Here is a 22,786-nt window from a genome sequence, read left to right as displayed (position 1 = left end):
GTAATTTTCGATAAATGCACTGCATAACCAATTAGAATTGGCTCCAAATAATATAAGCCTGAAGCAAACTACCTTAAAATAATTTTCTATGGGAAAAAAATTTATCATGAAAAATTGTTAAGATTTGTATTTGGCTTTTAATATTTGGCAATTAAGACTTTTGATATTTGGCTAATTTACTGGCTAATAATTTGAAATCCTTAGTGCGGGCCCTGATTTATTCATTTAAAAAGTCGTCGCCAAAGACAGCAATCGAGACTAGTGTCACGCCATTCTTAATTATTTCAACAGTGCTTTCACACCAAGGCATTTTAATCAAAAATTATTTGCCGGCTTTAATTCCTGTACGTCTTATGAATACTAAATTTTCAATTTACAACCATAACGCTCGAACGGGATTTATTTTATGGTCTCCATTCTGAAGAAAGAATTCTGTTCTAGAATTCTTCATCGAGTTCATATTCTTCTCTCGTTCTTGGCAGTTTTGAATATAATGGGAAAGGTGACATGTCTTATGACAAAACAGCAAAAATTTGCAGACGCTCAGGCCATAAACATACTTATGTCGTTCATTACTTACGCCGTCGCTTCTTTATTTATGGACTAAACACTTGGTTGGATTGGCGAAAGGTTGAAACATTTTTGAAATCAGTAGTGAGTGGATGAAATAATTTAAACTGTGAACAATTGTTCCTTACTTTATTCATCTCCATTTCTTTTTTTCGTTTTTAGAAATACTGCCTTTCTCTTTTTATTTTAACTTTATAAAAAGTTTCATGTTTCTTTTTTTTATTTTATTATTAGTTTAATCAAGAGCTGCAGTAGTTTAAACATTCGACTCCAAATCCATACGCTTTTGAAAGTCGCCCCATCAAAATTTTCCCCGAATACTAGGAAAATATTTATCTTATTACTAAATAAAATCTTAGTTAAACTCAATTTATTAAACACGGTTCCCTGCTTTAGTCATTTGTCCCGCAGTGGACTGATCATTAAGACACGGTTCCCAGCTGATCACCGAAGTCAAGCATCATTGACTGCGGTCAGAGTGCGGGTGGGTGACCACTTGAATCAGTCTGCGTAGGGACCGAGGGTGTGCGGTATCCATCCGTCCTCGTTAAAGTGTTCTACCGTAAAGAGCTCTACTTCGCAAGTAGGTCGTCGGGCTACCAAAACAAGGGAGCCACTACCTCTGCAGAGGATCAAAATTGTGATGGCATGTCTTCGGATCATAATGAGTAATACTTCCCAGATCGTCGCCAATAGCCCATTGTGCAGCTCTAGTGCGACGTAAATGAATTACAACAACAACTTTATTCATTTCTTTCTTTCTTTCTTTCTCTTTAATATGCTTATTACCTATATTTATTACACTTGATTTGTACTTTATTAATTAAACAATAATGAGTTTAAACGAACTAATTACTCCACTGTACTAATGTTGACACATAATTGTGTGGTTAAAGAGGACAAGTGAATAGTAATAGAGTTTTTTTGTGCTAGTAAATTTAAGTTAATGCTAGCAGAGGTTTCCTACCATATTTTAAAGTTCAGAGGCCTTGTTATACATATTTTCGATGGGATATATTTTCTTTACAAATAAACATTCATTGGTGGCCAAAATTCATAAAATGGAGTTTTCGTTTACACAACGTGTAGGAAAAAATTCAGTTAAAATTACCGTACTGTAGTCACCCTTCAGTCATTTAACATAAATGCGTTTGACATTTCTGGTAAGCAAAAAAAGAAACCACACAATTTTGGTTAATAAAAACCAAAATATTTAAACCCTTCATTTGTAATTTTCCCGTTCAGATCTTAACGGTTCACTAGAAATTTTAGTAATCAAAATTATAGTTCTTATGACCACACATTTAGCATTTAGTAAAAAATACGAAACTGAAAAGGTGCCGGGACAGCCTGGATATTAGGGCACTGGGTTCATGTCCAAGAGGTCGCGGGTTCAATCTCGCCGCCCGCAGACTTCCCCCTTGTAGTAAATGGTGACTGATGCACGTTAAATCTGTCGGGTCACAAAGTCCTCCCTGTCCCTATAACAAATCATACCTCTGGGGGTACAGATCCGGGAGTTCCTTTGTCTTCTGGATTGGGTTCAAAATTACAAGACTACAGAGTTTAACATTAGAAGTCGTAAACCCAAAATTGGGTCGGCTGTTCAACGACGGTTATAAACTAAAATGAAAAACTGAAAAGAAAATTTAACCGAATAAATGATTTTTATGCCATGGCATAGTTTTTAGGCTAAGTTTCCCAACCTTTTTTATTAACTCACCATTCACATAGCAAGTCAAAAAAATTTTTAACTCCCCCTATGCAAAAATTTCTTTTAAAAGAGTTTATTAAAGAATTTTTAAAAAAAGGGAAAAAAAAGAAATTAAAGAAAAATAAAACTAAACATTTTGATATCATGCTCTTTTAATCAGATAATTATTTTATTGAAAATTTCTACGAACCAATGAATTTATATTTTTACTTTTATTTAGTCATTTTTTCTAAGTAGCTCCCACGTAAAAATTTTAGTATTTTGCATGTAAATGAACTCAATACATCACCTTTCAGCTTTAATTAAGTAATCAACTAAATATTATCAATTTAAATATTGAACTACATATTTTTTTATAGATCTTGAGAAAATGATGAATATTATAGGGCAAAACTGTGACCTTTCAATGTTTCAGTCACGTACAGGCATCTAGGTCAGACATATTTAACAATCAATTCAGGCAGTTTTAATTTATAATTTAACTGTAGGAAAATTGATATTTATAGGAAGGAAGAAAAGGGTGCGAAGAAAGTTTTAACCTTAATTCTCTTTAAAGTATGACATTTTGTTTAGTTATTTATTTTATTATTTTTTTAAAATATATATGTACATATATTAATTAAATAAAAGAGTGTATAAAACTTATTAAGGTGAAATTGTGCGCCATGTTTATTTGAAAGAAGAATATAATTGATTTTATAACCGGCAATGAACCGCCGACTCTATTTTGGGTTTACGACTACCTATGTCTAATTCCGTAGTCTTGTAATTTCGAACCCTATGCAGAAGACAAAGGAACTCCTGGATAAAGTATTGGGAGAAGTTTGCCTCCGTGGAGGACTTTTTTTGGCGCAACTCACCCGCATTTGCGTTACATGGAGAGGAAAACCACGAAAACCTCCCACTGATGGCAAGAGGACCCCTAACCCAAGATCCAGCTACCACTGAGGATATTTTACGTCAGCAATGTGGTCGGGGCGAGCCGGGTGCGGAACTCGTATCGACCAACCAGTGCTGGGATTCGAACCCAGTTCACCTCATTGGAAGGCGAAAGCTTTATCCCCTGAGCCATGCGTTTTAATATAACTGATTTTAATTTCATAAGAATATCACAGGACTCTTTAAGATAACTTGTCAACAATCACCCTCAGCCAGTCGCGTAACATTTTCTACCACTTTAAATATTCAATAAAAATCCCCAGATAAATTAAGAGAAATTGGTATTTATGCTTTTACCAGCAGTAACAATTATTACAAAGAATTTTAAGATAATTTACACAGACTTAAATTTCGAATTTTGGACTAGAATTAGTTAAGTTTTTGTTTTATTTGCTTTTTTTATAAATTACAAAGGATTGAATAATAGATTTAGACGTGTCCCACTAGTCCATTGACAAGGAGTTAGTCTGACGGAAACAAATAAAAACAAAGATTATTTAAAAACTGTACATCCAAGTTAGCTTATCTAACATTCAAAATATAGACGAATGTTAAATTTTAATTAAAAAAAAACAATAATGTTTAAAAGAATTTTTAAACTTTCTTGGTAAATTTATAAAAACTGCCTGCTCTAACACCTCCTAGAAAAGGAAAGGGCAAACTATTTTGGTCGAGGGCAAAGAATCGAAGAAAAAAAAGTTTGGTGGGCCAAGTAAAAACTTGTAAAATAAAAAAAAAATTAGGTACAAATTTTATTTTAAATATTTAATGAGTTGAATGAAATTGCGATCTCATTTTTAAAAGTTGATTATACATTGAGCTTCGAAGTGAGCTTCATCGAGTTCATATTCTTCNCGGTTGCAAAGATTATTATTTTATTGCTTCAAATTTGAATGTTATATGCATTTTTAACAACAAATATTGTTGTTATGAAATGATTGTTATTAAATGATAGAATTCACTAAAAGTATATAAATATGCAATAAATGTAATAATTTTGTTATAAAAATCATAAACGAGGTTTATCTATTGTCAATACATTGGTCACTTTCATTTACACCTGAAAAAACAGTTTAAAAACATAATTTTTGTAACTGGGCGGGGCTACCCGACACATTTTGAAGAGAGCTGAAAATTAATTTCTATTTTTTTAAGTTAAACTATTCTTTTTTGGTTTATTCTTCTTGCATTATTTAATTAGATGATAAAACAATATAAACATACAAAAATATTGATTATTACTCAATATTATACAGAAATATAAGCAATACTCCTTAAGTGAGCTGGGCTACCCGTCTCTCCCCTACTTATTTTAAGGAACGCAACATATCACTGAAGCAAACATAGCACTGTTTTTCTGGGCATGAGATATTAAATTTAGGAAACTAGCTTTTGGTAGTGGTTTGTAAAACTCAAACTTTGGCATATTTAGAAACAACTGCTTCAGATAATTGTTAGATTGCAACTCAATTAATTCAGGCTGCAAATCCGACCTCACTGTTTCACAATTTACGTTGAAAGGCATGGTAAAAAAATACCTAATTCTGATTGAATGGCGCTGAAATCTTGAAATCTGCGTTCAAATTCAAAATGGAGTTTTTTCAAGCCATCTTCATAATTTTAAGAGATTCCTTATTTACTGAGGGTATTGAATTTAACCTCGAGAAATGAGACAAGTCGTTATTAGCTAGCTGCCAGCAAACAGATTAAAATTCAGTTTAAAAGCTTTGAGATGGGCCCAAATATCATCGATGAATTAATTTTTCCCTTGCATCTTAACATTCCAGCTGTTCATGTAACAAAGAGGATCTGTTAAAAAGGCAAACTCTGAAAGCCATTCTGTATCTTCTAATATATAATTATTCTATATAAAAAAAGGTCATCAGTTCTTTGTTAAAAAAGAAAGAACAAAAATAGCTTTAAACAAAGCAGACAAGAAAATGGATGTATATTGTTTATATTCGCCACGGATCGGCAAGTTAAAATTCAATCCGGGCCGGATAAAACCTTCCGGTGGGCCACAGTTGAACCGCCAGAAGAAAGGCCTCAGCACGGATTAATTTAGCAGTTCGACTTCACGAACATAAACTGCGCAGTGGATGAAAATAAGAAAGATGTCACTACGTTCGAACTACTAAGTTGCGCAGTGGTGGTAAATAGGAAAGATATCATTACGTTTGGACTACTAAAGGATCAAATTTCTTGTTCACGGTAACCCGTGCTGAGGCCTTCTCGTTTCTAGGAGGTATTGGTCTAGCCCCCTTAGATACTAATTTAATTTTTTTCATGTTTGATTAGAGGTGTTTTATTTAAAATTACATTTTATCTTACTACATAAATAGTGAAAAAATAAAAACCATATTAGTTCAAAATATTGTGAACTTCTGCAAAAACATCAAAAGAAAAGAACTAAGTATCAATATCTTTCACGTACACGATATAAACCTGTTGTGACAAGAAATATTTTTTTACAGATTAATCAGCAACCATAGGAAACTATTACAAATAATGCATAAAATTCATTTGCATATCTTTTCAATTAACTTTTCAACTTCACTAATTCAGATTATTGCTAAACAAATTTGCATTTGGAATTAATATATTTTTTTTCAATTGCTCTATCAAACAAAGGCTAATGTGAGGCCGGAATAGCCTGGTCGGTAGGGAGCTGGGCCCATGTCCGAGAGTTCGTGGGTTCGAACCCCGCCAGCCGAAGACTCTCCGTGTAGTAAATGGTGACAGATGCACGTTAAATCTGTGGAGCTCAATGTTCCCATAACAAATCAATACCTCTGGGGGTACTGGATTGGAGATCGATCGTTCTCTGATTCAGGTCAAAATTACGATCTGTGGATGACTGAATGGATGTGTGAATGGGTCCGCCCTATAAAACGGGCTGCGTGTGTGGCTGAAGATGAATTCTTGGCCATAGGATAGCCCCGCTGAAAAGCAAGAAACTCACACTCTGCCTCAAATTTGCTCGGTTTCACCAAGCAGGCTAGCCCGTGTGGCAAGTAGAATTAGAAACAACAACAACAACAAGGCTAATGTGCCAAATTAAATTTGAAATGAAGGTGCATTGTAGAAGCGGTACACACTATATGAAAAAAGAGAAGGAGGGGTCGAAAATATGAAAAAATTAAAGTGTGACATAATTTATGCATGACTCCTTACACCAGTAAAATTTATCAAAATGTTTGTACCAGAGAGGAAAATAAATCTAGAAAGATTTAATCTCCAGGAAGAGAAACATTTTTGGTCATTTCATTGCTAAATTGCTGGAAAGAGAACACTTTTCCTTAAAATGTTTTCTGGAGTAGCAATAAAGACAAACTAAGCATTTCTAAAGAATCATATTGCAAAGAGATGTTTTCTGATAGAAGATACTATGATTTTATCGTTTACAACCACGCCGTCAGGCGGAGAAATAAGACGCCAGTTTTCTAATTATTCTATTGATTTTTATACACGCTCTCCTATATATTCATGTAGTACATTCTGAAAAAAAGAATTGCGGAAGTTCTTAAACTTGCTTACTACTTAAGTTTTGTATTTATTTTCGGAAAAGTGATACGAAAAAGTCTGTGGTAAATAGATTGGTAAATATATATAAATATATATATATATATATATCTTACACTCTAATTACAAGCAAAAATATATTTTTGTATTTATTAATAATAAAAAACAGTCTAGTAATTACTAATAAAATCTGCTAGATTATATTTGTAATAATATTATATTTAAATTAGCTTTATACCAAAATATAAAATCCAAAAAAGTAGTTTGAAATTTTTTTCCATTGATATTCAAAAATTTATCTGTGCGGGTGGGTGACCACTTGGGTAAGTCTGCGTAGGGACCGAGGGTGTGGGGTATTGGTCTTCGTTAAATTTTTCGATCGTGAAGTGCTTGACTTCCTCTGCAGGTGGTTGGGCTAACGAAGCGGGGGTGCCATCCCCTCTGCTGAGGATCAAAATTGTGATGGCAAGTTTTCGGATCATCCTCATGGTATGTTTCCCAGACCGTCGCCAATAGCCCATTGTGCAGCTCTAGTGCGACGTAAATAAACAACAAAAACAATCAAAGAATTTTTAATAATTTATTTTATGAATTAAAGAAATTTCATTGATGAATAAGTTTTTCTCTTAGATCTAAGTAATCGCAAATAAGTGCGGAAAAATTATTGTTAGGAAGTGAGTCGTGTTGTTAAGATTTTACCATTAACGAGGAAAAAGTGTTGGCTTTTTATGTAATTAATTTAGCTTTATTAAATTTTTTTAGAAACAGAAACAAATATTTATTGACAGTATAAGCGTACTCGTAACGTGCGACATTCACGTACGTTTCGTATCCAAGTTCTAAAAATTTTTATATTGCAAACCAAACAAAACATAACCACTGTTGCCATTCTTAATTTAAAATCTATACGTGCTTACAAAAGACAGGGGTGTTTCATGCTGTATTTCATAAACATAAATTGTTATAATGTTAAATATATTTTCTTTTGTTCTGACCTACATTAATACAAAATAATAAAATATAAAAAAAAATATGAAAATTGTGTGTAATAAACAATTCTGCGTCAGAGGGTTAAAAATATATTCAATTGTTTTTATTTAAAAAGACGACGAATAAAACATATCTAAGAAAAATAATTTTTGGAGATCTTAGAGTAAACAAGTTTCCTTTTCTTTTATTTAAATAGTGGCATCAGGGGTAGAAATTACTAAAAACTCATTCTCTGGTCAGAAGTCTATAATCGGTATAGTTTGTCTACGGTAGGAACTCCCCCGGCCACTAAGTCTGAGGCCGTCTGCTGCTATGGAAACAAGAATATCGCATTTCAGGGAAGGTAGCTTCTCTTCACTCTAGGGCTCACACAATAGACCGAAGAAAAAGATTCCCTTTCTCTCGCCAACCGAAGCCAAAACCTGTCCTAAGCAATGATCCCACACTCCTACTGAAATAGTTATACCTCGTTACCCTAGTCACCGCCACGGATCCAGACGAATGGCTTGGGGAGTACTTACTTCAGACAAACTATCCACATTTTCACGAGTCCGTGTATGTCGCTATTAGAAGGCTTTAAAAAAATGTTAATGAGCTTAATCCGAGCTGCGATGGCTCAGGGGATCGAGCGTTTGCCTTCCAATGAGGTGAACCGGGGTTCGATCCCGGTGATGGTTGGTCGTTACGAATTCCGCATCCGGCTTGCATGGATCACAGTGCTGAAGTGAAATATCCTCAGAGGAAGACGAATCATGGGTCAGACTCCCCTCGACGCCAGGCTAACCGTGGGAGATCTCGTAGTCTTCCTCTCCATGTAACGCGAATGAGGGTTTGTTCCATCAAAAAGTACTAAACGAAGGCAAATTTCTCCCAATACTCGATCCAGGAGTTCCCTTGTCTTCTGGATTGGGTTCAAAATTACAAGGCTACGGAGTTGTACATTAGTAGCCATAAACACAAAAATTGAGTCGGCTGTTCAACGACGGTTATGAAATCAAATGTATAATGAACCTAATCCGAATCAAGGTGTAATATCGCAACCAAAAACACAGATCAAAATATGGAATTGAAACAGTATAACATTATACTTCACATTGATTGCTAGACCATTGATAATTATTTTATGACTCGGTTTAACGGACCATCATGAATTTCCAGTCCAATTGATAGTACCCTTATTATTATTTCTCTTAGTTGAGTGAAGCATTGTATCCACTTCAACATATTTGAAATAAACACTTAATATGAATCATACGAAAAATCCTTTAAGCAGTAGCTAAAGGGAAAAAAAACTATTCATTTGGTTTTAAATATGTCTTACACTTTTCACAAAACAGAGCAGCATAAAAATTTAGATGTTCATGAGTCAAAATGTCATCAATAAATGAAGGGTTTAAATCTTGAACAAAGACAATCACTATTTGTAGCGAATTCCTTACAAAAACATCTAAACACACATTTTGCGTCTAGTTAATGCTATTTTTTTATTATTTAATATTATCATACGCTATACTAACCAATACTGGTTAAGCACACCGGTTTTCCATTAACTACGTTAATGAAAAAACTTATACAATTAGTACAATATTTATAAAAAGAAATATTTTTAAATAGACATTTGAGGATGTAATTTTTTTTTTATCTAATATTAATTTTAGTTTTTGTTACTAAGCATAATAGTTAAATCTTGCATTATGTGTTAATTGCTTGTAATGCTTAACTCCCGTTATAGAAAATCAATTAAAATCATTTTTAATTTATTTTTCAAGTCATTTTTAGTTTTTTGGACTTATAAGTTAACTATAGAAGACTTTAGCCAATAACTAAAAATGGGAATTATTACCAATAGTAAAAAATGATGAAAACTTACATGTTTTGTTCACTATTCGAAGCGTTAAACTCCTTAAGAAAGACATTTAAACGCATGTATTTCTCTAGATAATACTAATTTTAATTAGTCAGTCCTTTTTTGATTTCAAAATTATTCTACTTGCTTCGTTCCAGGTGATGTTATGACCAGCGAAGCTCTCTGAAATAGAATTTCCCTTAACATCGCCAGTTTTGACTCAAGGATGGATTTTTTTTTTCTTCTCCACTTTCACGATTTAAATTAGGAAAAGTTATAAAAATAAATTCCCTCCATTAAATAAATAAAAAAATAGGCTCATGAAATAAACACTGAAGGTTAGAAACGCATTCGAAAAAGTTCAGCAAAATATTTTAACTTAACTTTACCAAAGTTTTACCCATCGTTTTCGAAATGCGTAAGACTGTTAATTTATATTTTGACGAGCCTCTTGAACTCTCGCCAAGTTGGTCAATTAGATGAGCAATTTGTTTCATTTATGGTAACCTGTACAGTACCTTTAAGGTAAATTGATATTTCCTATTTTACTGCACATATTAAATAAAATGCATTTTGATACATATTTCTGCCATATATATAAATTTTAATTAATTTTTGCTCTTGGCTTCATTTTATTTGGCTCCAATTATTAAAAAATTGCCAGTTTTCGCCAAGGGGCACCTCTAAATATAATTTTACCGTGTATGACACAATCTAATAGAAAAATCTGACTCCTTGCAAATATTTTATTTGTTTTGTTCATTTGCGTCGCACTACAGCTGCACAATGGGCTATTGGCGACGGTCTGGGAAACCTCCCTGGGGATGATCCGAAGACATGCCATCACAATTTTGATCCTCCGCAGAGGGGATGGCACCCCCGCTTCGGTAGCCCGACGACCTGCACGCGAAGTCGAGCACTTCACGGTGGAACAGTTTAACAAGGACCAACACCGCACACCCTCGGTCCCTACGCAAACTGATCCAAGTGATCACCCACCCGCACACTGACTGCAGCCAGTGATACTTGACTTCGGTGATCTGCTAGGAACCGTGTCTTAATGATCAGTCAACTGCGGGACTCCTTGCTAATATCGATGACATTTTCTAGTGCATCAAACTAATTGGAAAATTCTCTATTAGTTTTCTATTCAGCCTGATTATCATGCTTATTACAATAAGCCAGGATGCCTTTAGGCTAATTAGAAATTTATGAAGATTTCCACAATCAGTTGGAATTAGTTTTGCATATTACAATGTGATGCGTATCATTACTGACGCTTTGAATAAAAGAGTTTAGCGAATCAGATAAATTCAAGATTGATTGATATTTTTTTCTGATAAGCGTAAAAATATCTGGACTCATTAGCAAATGGCCTTAATTAATCAGACTGATTAAGCAAGGAATGATATATATTTTCCGTTTAGACTAAATTATATAATTCCGTTGCAATATGCCAGAAAAGTGCTAGGTTGAGTAAGAAAAAAAAAAGATTCTTGAGACTTTTCCAATTAGTTTCTAAAACTTTTCCAATTAACTTAATAATTTTTTCAAAATTGACAGCAAATAGCCGGTTTTTCCAATTAGCTTACGTCGTATATGTCCCAAAAAAATTTGCCAACCTTCTACAGTCCAACGTCAAGTCTGACATGACAATGCTGGGTGAGAAGTAGAATAATAAATCTTTTGATTTTAACTTTGAAAGATCAATTAACCGCTGCATTTCTCAAGAATTAAATATTATATCGAACTTAAATAATAATAAAAAAAATCCTTTGTGCTTTCTAAATTTAAAGACGTTATAATTTTTTAATTGACTTTTAAAAGTGTTTGAACCTCAAAGGGACATCAGCTATTTGGAAGCTCTTCGCCATTTTTAGGGTTTGAAAATTTTAGTTCTTTTAAATTATAATTTACTCGTAAAAGGAAGCATTAGTCGTAAAACTGTTCTATTTCTAGTTTTTTATTAAGATAAAGTTGATAGTTATCTTTTTTTTAAGAAACCAATTTAGCATTTAGAGATCTGAAAAGGAAGATTTTTTTTTACATAGATATATTTAATTTGAAAAGTAATATGTTGTGATAGTCACAAATGCATTAAATCTTAGAAAGTCGTCTTATTATTGCTACTACATTTAAAAATTTTCCTGGTTAAACGCATGCACTAAAAATAGAACGATTTTAACTATTTAGTTCCAAACTTTGCTTTTTATTTATTTATTTTATAGAACTCTCTTTTCTCTAGACCAGAGGTCGCCAAAGTGGTCTATATAGACCCCCAGGGGTCTATTTAACATAAGCTGAGCCAGGGGGTCGAATGGGGGTCGATCCGAACCGGAAGGGTCGATTGGTCAAAAGATTATCAGTATTTTTCTGATATTTGACAATTAGAAATAAAAGAAGAAGACTTGGAAATCTATACAGGTAATCTTCAAAAATTGAGCGACGATTTTAAACTGCGTTTTGTTGATTTGGAAAACATTGACATTCCTGATTGGATTATTGTGCCATTTTCAGCTCAAATTGAAAACGTGGACATCAACCTGCAAGATGAGTTTGCTGAATTATTATCGGATCTTGAAGCTAAGACGCTTTTTAAAAATTTAACAATAAGCAAATGTTGGACAAAAATAAATTTAATGCAAAAATGTGTAAGACTTTACGAAATAGCTCAGCCATTTATGATAGCATTTCCAAGTTCCTATATGGTTGAAGCCGGTTTCAGTCACGTAAATTCAATCTTAACTAAGAACAGAAATAAATTAAATGTGGAATTTCGAGAGGATTTAAGATTAAAATTGACCAATTTTGAACCCAATATAACGAACCTTGCAAAAAAAAAAAAAAAAAAAAAAACACCAGGCACACCCATGTCATTGATTAAGAAGCAATAAATCTGTAGTTACTTTACTTATTATTTCGACTTACTTATAATTATTTGTTATTTCATAAATATTTATATTTCAACATTAATATATTTTTCATAAACTATTGTTACACTATGTACTATTACTTTAATAAATGTTCAAAATCATAAAATAAATGTACAAACACAGTATCTAATAGAGTTTTATTTTAATTAACAGAAAACTACTTTTATGAGGATCGATGGAGATTTCGAAAAATTATGTAGGGGTCGATGATCAAAAAAGTTTGGCAACCCCTGCTCTAGACAATAGTATTATGTTTCTTTCTCGAATATCTTTTTTTTTTTTTATTTTAACTTAGAATTTTTACCTATTTTTTATTTTCTGTTATTTATTTGAAAAAATTAATAATTGATAAATAAGAGAAGATTCGTAGATTAAAAATCTTTTGTTTTGACTTTTTGCGAATTAAGAAAAATTAATATTTTGTTCATATCTTTTTTTTTTTTTTTTTAATATACATAATGATTCATGGAATGGAATGCATTTGCTATGACTTTGTGAATGGAGAAAAATTAATCATAGGTAACTAATGATTTGCAGTTTAGAATTTATTTGCTATGACTTTGTGAATGGAGAAAAATTAATCATAGGTAACTAATGATTTGTAGTTTAGAATTTATTTGCTATGACTTTGTGAATGGAAAAAAATTAATCATAGGTAACAAATGATTTGTAGTTTAGAATTCATTTGCTATGACTTTGTAAACGGGGAAAAATAAATCATAGGTAATTAATGATTTTTTGTTTAGAATTAATTTGCTATGACTTAGTGAATGGAAAAATATTAATCATGGGTAACTAATGATTTGCAGTTTAGAATTCATTTGCTGTGACTTTGTAAACGGAGAAAAATTAATCATAGGTAACTACTGATTTGTTGTTTAGAATTCATTTGCTATGACTTAGCGAAAATTCATTCGCTATAACTGGCGAAAAGAGAAAAATCCAAAGAATCAAATAAAAACGGAAAATAATCGCTACAAATCGTTTCATACAGGGTCGAATTAATGTGTCACTACTACAATTTTTAAATTTATAATTAAAAAAACTGTTTAAAATTTTTAACTTTGAAAAACAGTGTTCGCTGTTATAAATGCTACAAATGGCCACCGGACAGGCACAAGATTTTCTAGTTTTGTCCCGTAAGAGAAAGGAACGCTGGTTTTAGGTTACTGGATTTAAGAGATTTTTCCTCATATTTACCTTGTTGATTAGATTTTACTGTTATTTTTTTAATCTATAAACACACATTCCTGTCAAAAAATAGCAAAACATTTTCAGGTTCGTTTACTTTTCTGTTAACAACAAAACACATCGTTCGTTTCTTGGTGAACGAGCTATATATAACTACCGAAGTAGAGAGAATGTCGTGATCTTGAATTAAAAGAGCAAAAGGTGTGAATGACCTGCACTTAAGAATGTCTACGGATCTTCTTGGCATTCTTTTTTTTAATTTCGAGAAATTCACCTTGAATTTGTTTCATGCATAAATGTTAACTCTTAACGAAATTGAAAAAAAAAATTTAAAGCTGACGTAATTGCATTCAGGAAACGATGTCTTGTTCAATATTTTTAAAACGAATTTACTTATATTTCTGATTACAGACGACATTTTTAGAATTTCCAATCTAAATATTTTTAAAATTCATTTTCAACTGGGATGCAAAAATCTTATATTGAAACCGAAGATTAAGAAAAGAAAAAAAAAATTGTCTATCTTCGATTTCTGATGTCAAAATCAATAAATAATTCCAAGTAGCATTTCTTAAAAATGTAAATTGATGACGAACCAAACCTATCATCATAACTGCATTTTGAGATGAGAATTAGAGGTTTGACAATCATTCTATTATTTCGCCATATTCTTAAAAATATTTTGAAAATTTATTACCTGTCAGACTATATTTCAGTGGTTTCAAACCAGGTTAAGTAAAAACATTTTCATATACACAATGAGATTCATATTTTAAAGTTTCAGCCATAACAATGACCGTGACTGTTTTATTCTACTTTACAAATTTATTTATCGTTCTAATAGCAGACGACAATTTTAGAATTTTCAATCCATAAGTTTTTAGCCTTCAGTTTAAAATGGGAATAAAAATTATATGCATTGAAACTAAATTTTACGAAAAAAAAAGCTGTTCATCTTCTATTTCTGAAGACGAAATCAATAAAAAATTCTATTACCATTTCTTAAAGATGTAAATGGATGATGAAACAAACCTACCATGTGTAGCGTCATGGCTGCATTTCGTGATGAGGATGAGAGGCTTACGAATCATTCGATTATTTCGCGTTGTCACCACATTCTTAAGAAAATTTTAAAGAAAAATTCCCCCGACGCACTGTCACATCGTCTCATTAATGAAATCATAAATAAATAATATTCCCCGATACAATCGATGATTAGATAATATTTAATGTTTTTGCGATAACAATGAACATGACTACTTTATTCTACTTTCCAAATTTACTAATCATTTTGATAGCAGATGATATTAATAGAATTTTTCAATCTTTTGATTCCATTTTAAAAAGAACTCGTTTCGACCACGTGTTTAACAGGAGTAATGAACGTGCCTGGCATCGATGTTTACTTGTCTAATTTGAATTCTACCCTAAAGAGTTCTCGGCCTTGACTTTCCTCAACTTCTTTCTATCTAAAATAAGATTTCGAAAAGAGCGAAGACAAGACAATAAAAGAAAATTCTTCTGGAACTTCTTGAAAATTACTTTGAAAGCATTTGCTTAATAACTTAAAATAAATAAATAAAAAAATATTAAACGGGCAGATTTTTAACAAATATTCTAACGATATTCAAGGGCACGTCTTTGAGTCCGAGAAGAAGAATATTCTAAATTCATTTTAATTAATTACCCTAACTTTAAATTTCTCTTAAACAAACTTTAAACTTAAAAAATTTAAATGTGTTAAAATCAGTCTTCAAATATTAGACAACACATGTATTCTTGCAGCATATATATTATTTTGTTTATACTTTCAGTTATTTAGCTTACAAAGCAGGGCCGAATTAAGACGCGGAACCCTAGGCCATTCAAATTTTTGGGGCCCTTAGATTAAATTTTTATCCATTCTAAGGTGGTCCCTAATCATTGGGGGCCCCAGGCCTGGCCTAGTGGGTAATCCGGCCCTTTAACAAAGACACTGTCCGTTTACTTTAGGTACATAATTAATATAATGTGATAGACGGTGAAACTGTCTTGTCTTAGCAAAATAAATACTAACATTGAAAATCTTTACTCACCGCTTTTTGCTCTTGAAAAAGAGAACTATCCTTTTAAAATAACTCAAAAGTAGGTAAGAAACTTGAGAATTTTACTGTTTCATTAATTCAATAGTACAACATAAAAACAATTCATTTAGAATAAAATTGATTGACATCAATTGCTTTTTATTTTTTAACAGACAGTGGGGAATATAAACGTTTTGATTTTAATTTCTTTAAAACGCTTTGTCTTCAAAAACGAGGAATTTCACATCGAAGTCTTCCAGTAGTTTTTTTCATGTTAAGACTTTAGTACAAATATGAGCAATAAATAAATAAATAAGTAAAATAAATAAATAATTAAGTAAAATAAACAATTAAGTAAATTAAATGAATAAAAGTAATAAATAAGTAATTAAAATAAAACAAAAATGCAATCGAAATCTAATTGCATAGCACAACACTTTTCGAAACATGGGAATTTTTTTTTACCTCTCCTCAAAGGAAAGAATTTTTCAGTTTTTTTATATTTACTGCTCTGAAGCTAAAATGCTAAATTAATTCATGGCTCCACTAAGGCAAATGAAACATTCGCCAAGACGTGAGTTGGGATTTAGTCATTTCATTAAGCACCAGTTGACGATATTGCATAACAAAACTTTATTGCAAGCCAACAAACAAAGAAAAGTCTGGAAACATCGTACGACTTTGGGAGCCATTTTCGACTTGAAACTTGACTAAAAATATCGTTTGCCACTTCTGAATCACGATGCAAAAGATGGCGTCTTTTTTTCACATTTTTTTTTTGTTGAACAATTCGAGTTAAGTAGTCAGATAGATCCCAAGAGAAATAAGTTTAAAGAAAGAACCGGAGAAATCAGCAGGTTTATGCTAAATTCTTAATGTTGTGTTTACTTTTAATTTTTTATCAAAGGAGAAAAAGATTTAAGGACTCTAGGACTCTTGAAAGCTTTACAATTTCAGTCTTGAAAAATAACTCTTAAATGTTTTCGCTTCCGAAATTGAATATTTCTTTTTAACTGCCAACATTTCATTTATGAACATATTCGTCCTAGGAGTGCATTTTTTTACTCTAGGACGAAATGCAGCATTTTGATACCCTATTAATTTTCATTAAAAAAAAAAATTTGAATCCATAATTAGAGATTCAATTTGCATTGAGAATAAAGCAATACCTGTAAAATACTATTTTAAAAAATGAATATATTGTATAGAGTTATCCCTGTTTCTCACCAAAAAATTAATATAAATAAAATAAAATAAACCATGCAGAATACCTTTAATTCTCGTGATAGGATTTTCAATGTACTAATAGGCAATCTTGGTCCAAAGAATTTACCTCAAATATTCTAACATAATTATACAATACATACAAACCATTGATTAATATAGTTCCAAAAATTAGACAAAACAACGTATAGTTTCTTAACGCTCCCTGTTTTCGACAGATTTGACAATTTCAACATTTAAAATGTGAGAAGCAATCGCTATTTATCCCAATATATGGAATAGGAGAGTGGTCTGAAGTTTGGTGCCTTTTATGTTAATTTAAATGCTTGAGTTTTACACTGTATCTCTGTAACTATTTAAACGTATCAAAAGAATTTTGCGCACAATTATAAAACTCATTTATACAAAGATTATTTCATACAAAAAAATGTTTTTTTTTTAAATATAACTATACTTATTATTTTATGTAATAATGGCGAGAAAAGTTTTAAATGGGAATGTGCGTAAAAAACAGGTGATTTTAAATAAAATAAAATTTAATGAAATTGATCAAAAATTTTCTTCATTATAAAATTTAAATTCCCACTTTTGAGGTATATAATTATTATAGAATTCTATAAAAATACGTATTCTTATCAGTTTAATTTTTTTTCCGACTGTTTTAAAATAAATTAATAAAAAAAATTATTTTTGAGTCGAATTTTCTGTGGATAACTAAGTTTTTTATTTAATGTATTGGCAAAATAAGCAAAAAAGAAAAAGTGAAATTAACATAAAGCTAAAGATGACCAAACTTTCGATAGCTTCCTGTCTGCGTTTAAAACAAATATTTCAGATTGTCACAATTCCCTCCCCCCCCCTTTTTATTTTAGTGGTTGAAAATCTTAATCTGTCGGAGGAAAAAAAATTTATTTAGAGAAAGTACTCTTTAACTGATTTTACTGCTATATTAAACAGTTGGCTTTCATTAGCACATTTAAGTTTAACCATTTACACCATTATGAATCAGAATATAAGTTATTAATCTATTATATTAGTTATTATATTCTATTACTATTTCTTATGGAGGGAGGCTGACTAAGAAATTATAACAGGAAAATCATGAGTTGGAATCATGAATTGATGTTCAATAATGCGCAAAAATATATTATTAAGTGATGGAAAATTCCTTAATGCTTTCATTATATAACGAAATCCCATCAATATATCAGTCTTTTATGAGAATCATGAAGGAAGGTAAAATTTAATTAATATTAAAATAGGTAATAAGACGTCCTTGAACTGAAAGGAAGTGGACAGCCGGTACGATTCTTCATTGTAAACTACTTGACATTTTAAAAATTAATTTTTTCAGTAGATTCCGATTGAATGGCCAACATATTTAGATTTTAAGATTATAGAGATTTCTGCGTCTCAACTCTCTCTCTCTATATATCTATATGTTACGGGCAATGTAATTATTTAGGTCAGTATTCATAATGCTTAGTTATTATGAATAATGACCATTAAAATTGGGCAATTTGATAAATTTGAATTACTTTACGATAATTTCTCACATTGCCCGGTCATTATAAATACCGCTATTATTTCTTTGGGCACTTTGATTAATTGACAGCAATGGGACAACCACGTGCGTGTGGTGTGATTCTGGCTGGCCAATGTTCACCGGTGAATGTTGACAATCAAATTAGTCGCTTTGGTGAATGTCCGAAATATTTATTACATCCAATTTGATACTAAATTATTCGTGGATATAATTACATTTATTCGATATTTTAATACTTACTGATGATAGATTAGAACAAACATCAGTGTTTGGAGTATCGGGCAAATATATACCGGGCAATGGCACTTGACTTTAAAAAAATATCAGTGTAGGGTATGCCGGGCAGTGGCACTTGACCTTAAAAAAACATCAGTGTAGAGTATACCGGGCAGTGGCACTTGACCTTAAAAAAACATCAGTGTAGGGTATACCGGGCAAATGTATACCGGACAGTGGCACTGAACCTTAAAAAAACATCGGTGTAGGGCAGAGGTGTCAAACTCGCGACCCGAGATGAACATATTTGTGGCCCAGTCAATATACCCGATGCAAAGTCAAAATAAAATAGAAATGTGAATTAGAAAGGAAACTAGCATATAAAATTATAATATACTTTATTTATAAACTATTCGGATCATTTTAAATTGTACACTCGAAAATTTAAAATTCTAATTGGCTTGCGGCACCTGCCCTTCCAGGGATACTGCATCGTATCAAAAATGCGCAGAAAAGAATTCAAATCTTAGAACAGAATTTGAAACAAGGTTTAAAGATTTTAATTTTTGGAAGTCAAATTTTGTTTGTTCTCTTCGATTTTGTCAGTAAATATAGGCTCAGTACCCAGTTGTATGCAAACGGAGTGATTGAGATTCAGTGCGACTCAAATTTGAAGGCAAAATTCATTGAAGTGGGTGTACCTAAATTTTACAAATATTTACCGGCAAGGTTAGAAAATACTTGAAAAGTCGCATATGAAATTATTTCCATGTTTGGAAGTACTTATCAGTGTGAGCAATTATTTTCTGTTATGAATGGAAATAAATCTCCTGTCCGAAACCGTATTAATAACGCTCACGTTGGGTCAATTTCGAAAGTAGTCTCGGCCAATAAAATTTCTCCCGACATAGGAGAGATAGTAGCAGAGAAGAGATGTCAAGTATCAAACAATAATTTAACTTTATATATGTTTATTACAATGTACTATTCAAAATAAAAATATTTGTGTCTATGAAGATTGATTTTTTTTTTGCGGCCCACCTAAAGTTAAGCATTGTTTATTTGGCCCAAGTTAGCTTTTGAGTTTGGCACCCCTGGTGTAGGGTATACCGGGCAGTGGCACTTGGTCTTAAAAAAACATCAGTGTAGGATATACCGGGCAACGGCACTTAACCAGACCTAGTATGACTAGACCTTTGGTAAATGTCCGAAATACATACTAAGTCTAGTGCCACTTTTGCTATAGCTTAAATATTTAAAAAAAATTAAACAAAGCGTTTGAATCAATTTTAAAATGATACCGAAATTATTGCATTAAAATTTAAAAAAAAACTATAAAAACTGCGCCAGATAAGAGTAATTGAAGTAATTGCTTTATACAGCGCATGTGCGGGAAAAAAATTATCCAGGCGCATCTAAAAGTGGATGAATATCTCAAGACACCCTGTGGATGTGTGTGTCACAAATTGCCCACTTGACTTTTAGCATTATACATAATGACCGGGCAATGTAATAATTGCAACATAATTTATCTTTTTGTCATATCCATTTGCGCACTTTTTAAATTGCCCGGGCATTATAAACAATGCCCAATTATTTACATTGCCCGTGACATATACATACATCATGCATCCTTCGACGAGGATTTAACTATCGATTATGTCAACCTTCATCTATTTAAAGGTACCTCTAGATGGAATCAAGTTAACATGTCATATATACTAGTGAATTGGTATTTAATATTTATAGTGGTAGTTACGCCACATTACATCCTACATCTTATCACGTCCACAGGTCACAATTGAGGAGATTTAATTATCGACTTTGTCAGCCTTCATCTATCCAAAGGTACCTCTAGAACAGGGGTTTCTAACTTATATGAGGCCGGGGGCGGAAATTAAAAACACCGGTCAAAAGGCGGGCCGCAACTTTATCAAAATTTTATATAGGACTTTTTTAAGTTTGAAGGAACATTAAATATTACAGTTAGATTTTTATCAAGTTGTACAAAACAAAAGTGTTATTTTGCAACACGATTATTTTTGTACTTGAATAAGTATTTTCTTGGATGCAAAACCTGATAAAATTTCTTTTTGCACCGTTGGTATGTTAAATTTCATAGAAACGGAGAAATAGTTTTTTTTTTTTTTTTTTTTAACGAAAGAAAAGTATTCTAAAGATATATAGATTTTTTACGAAAATTATCCGCAAAAAATGACAATTAATATATTTTAATTCGCGGGCCGCCAGTTGATAACTACTGCTATACTAGTGAATTGGTATTTAATATTTATAGTGGTAGTTATGCCACACTTCTTTTTCTAAATTTTTTTTGTTAAAGATACATTGTCTTTTGGATTTAATTAATTTTGTTTTTCATATAAAATTCGATTTTTTTAAACATTTTTTAAGAAAATTTATATTCAATTTAAATAATACACATTTCTATAATATAAGCAATTACCGTTAAATTAATTTGGTAATTTAACGAAATTTGAGGTAATTATGTATTAATATTTTTGGAGTGGGGAAGAGAGGGAGGGGGATCTTTTAAATTTTTTAAAGTAGAGATCTGAACATTTTACAAAATACACTACCCTACAATAATAGAATAGACACTTTCAGTTTTTGACATTTTCTAAAATCTCTCAAGCTATACTTAGAGAATTTATTTGTATTTTTAGAGTGATGTGATTTTTCATACTTAGCAATAAGGTTCAAAACTTTCAGAGATTTGAAGGACCGACAATAATTACGAAAAAAAACAAGTATTTTTGAACAACCTATGCCAGAAAATCAAACAATAAGTTTGTAACTCGCATCGATTACTTTGGTTAGTTACAATAACAGGATAAAATTTGGTAAACCTAGCTTAAATATTTACGGAGATATAGACATTTTTGTAAACAATTAATTTTTTCCTATTACGTTTTTTTTTTTTTAACAACTCAATATACGAACAAAATATTCAATATAATTTAACAATATTTTTGGAACAATTTTAAATTATGGACAAAATCATTGTTTTCAAATTTGAAAAATATTCTTCAAAAACTGAGTAAGATAGTACTTCTTTTATAATGCGCATGAGCAGAAAAATTATGAAAAAAATGTTTTATTCTCATCTTTTTGAAGTGAATCGTATTTGGCAACTAATTAAAAGAGTCTGATTTGAATATCTTAAAATTTAAAAAGTTGCAAGCGTTTTCTAAGTAGTTTTTGTAATTTTTAAAAGAAAGCTCTAATTGATAAGATGTTTTTCACATATTTCACGGTGTACCATAAGACAAAATTTAATGACAAATGATAATACCTTACAGTAATTGTCCGTACACGTAAATGTGTGGTATAAGATAAGAAAAAAAACATGATTTTCTGATGGAAGATCTCCCTTCAATGCCAGTGTCGTTTTTAATCAATCTTGTTTGATAGCACAAAATATAATTTGTGAAAAAACCCTTATCGTTTTCAGCCTTCTTTTAGAAACTACTTAGAAAATTGCTTGAAACTTTTTTAAATTTGTATGATATTCAAATCAGACTTTCTTCACTTTGCCAAATACTATTTCACTACAAAATTAAGAAATAATTTTTAATTTGTTTAGTGCAGGAGCAGTACCAGATAATTACTTTAAATACTCATATCTTGCACATTTATTTAACAATGCTTTTCTAATTTTAAAACAATAATTTTGTAAATAATTTTAAAGTGCTCCGAAAATATTGTTAAATTTTGCTGAATACTTTCAAAGTTATAATTCAAATATATACTAGAACCCCACCGCCAGTGAGGTGATTTTGTGTCCGCTTATTGGGCTACTTAAAATCGACTAAAGTTTTATTCCAGGACACCGTAAAAAAAAAAAAAAAATCCTTCTTGTTATCGAATACAAAAACAAAAATTCTAAAATATATCAAAGATCTTTATTTTACAATGCTTTATTTATTAATTTTTTTTGGAGGGGGGATCGGAGAGCCAAAACAATCCCAAATAAAAGTGCTAAAATTATAATCATAATTATATTATTATTAT

Source organism: Parasteatoda tepidariorum, chromosome 4 (genome assembly GCF_043381705.1).
Source record: "Parasteatoda tepidariorum isolate YZ-2023 chromosome 4, CAS_Ptep_4.0, whole genome shotgun sequence".
In the NCBI taxonomy this organism is placed as follows: domain Eukaryota; kingdom Metazoa; phylum Arthropoda; class Arachnida; order Araneae; family Theridiidae; genus Parasteatoda; species Parasteatoda tepidariorum.
This window is presented reverse-complemented; position numbering follows the sequence as displayed.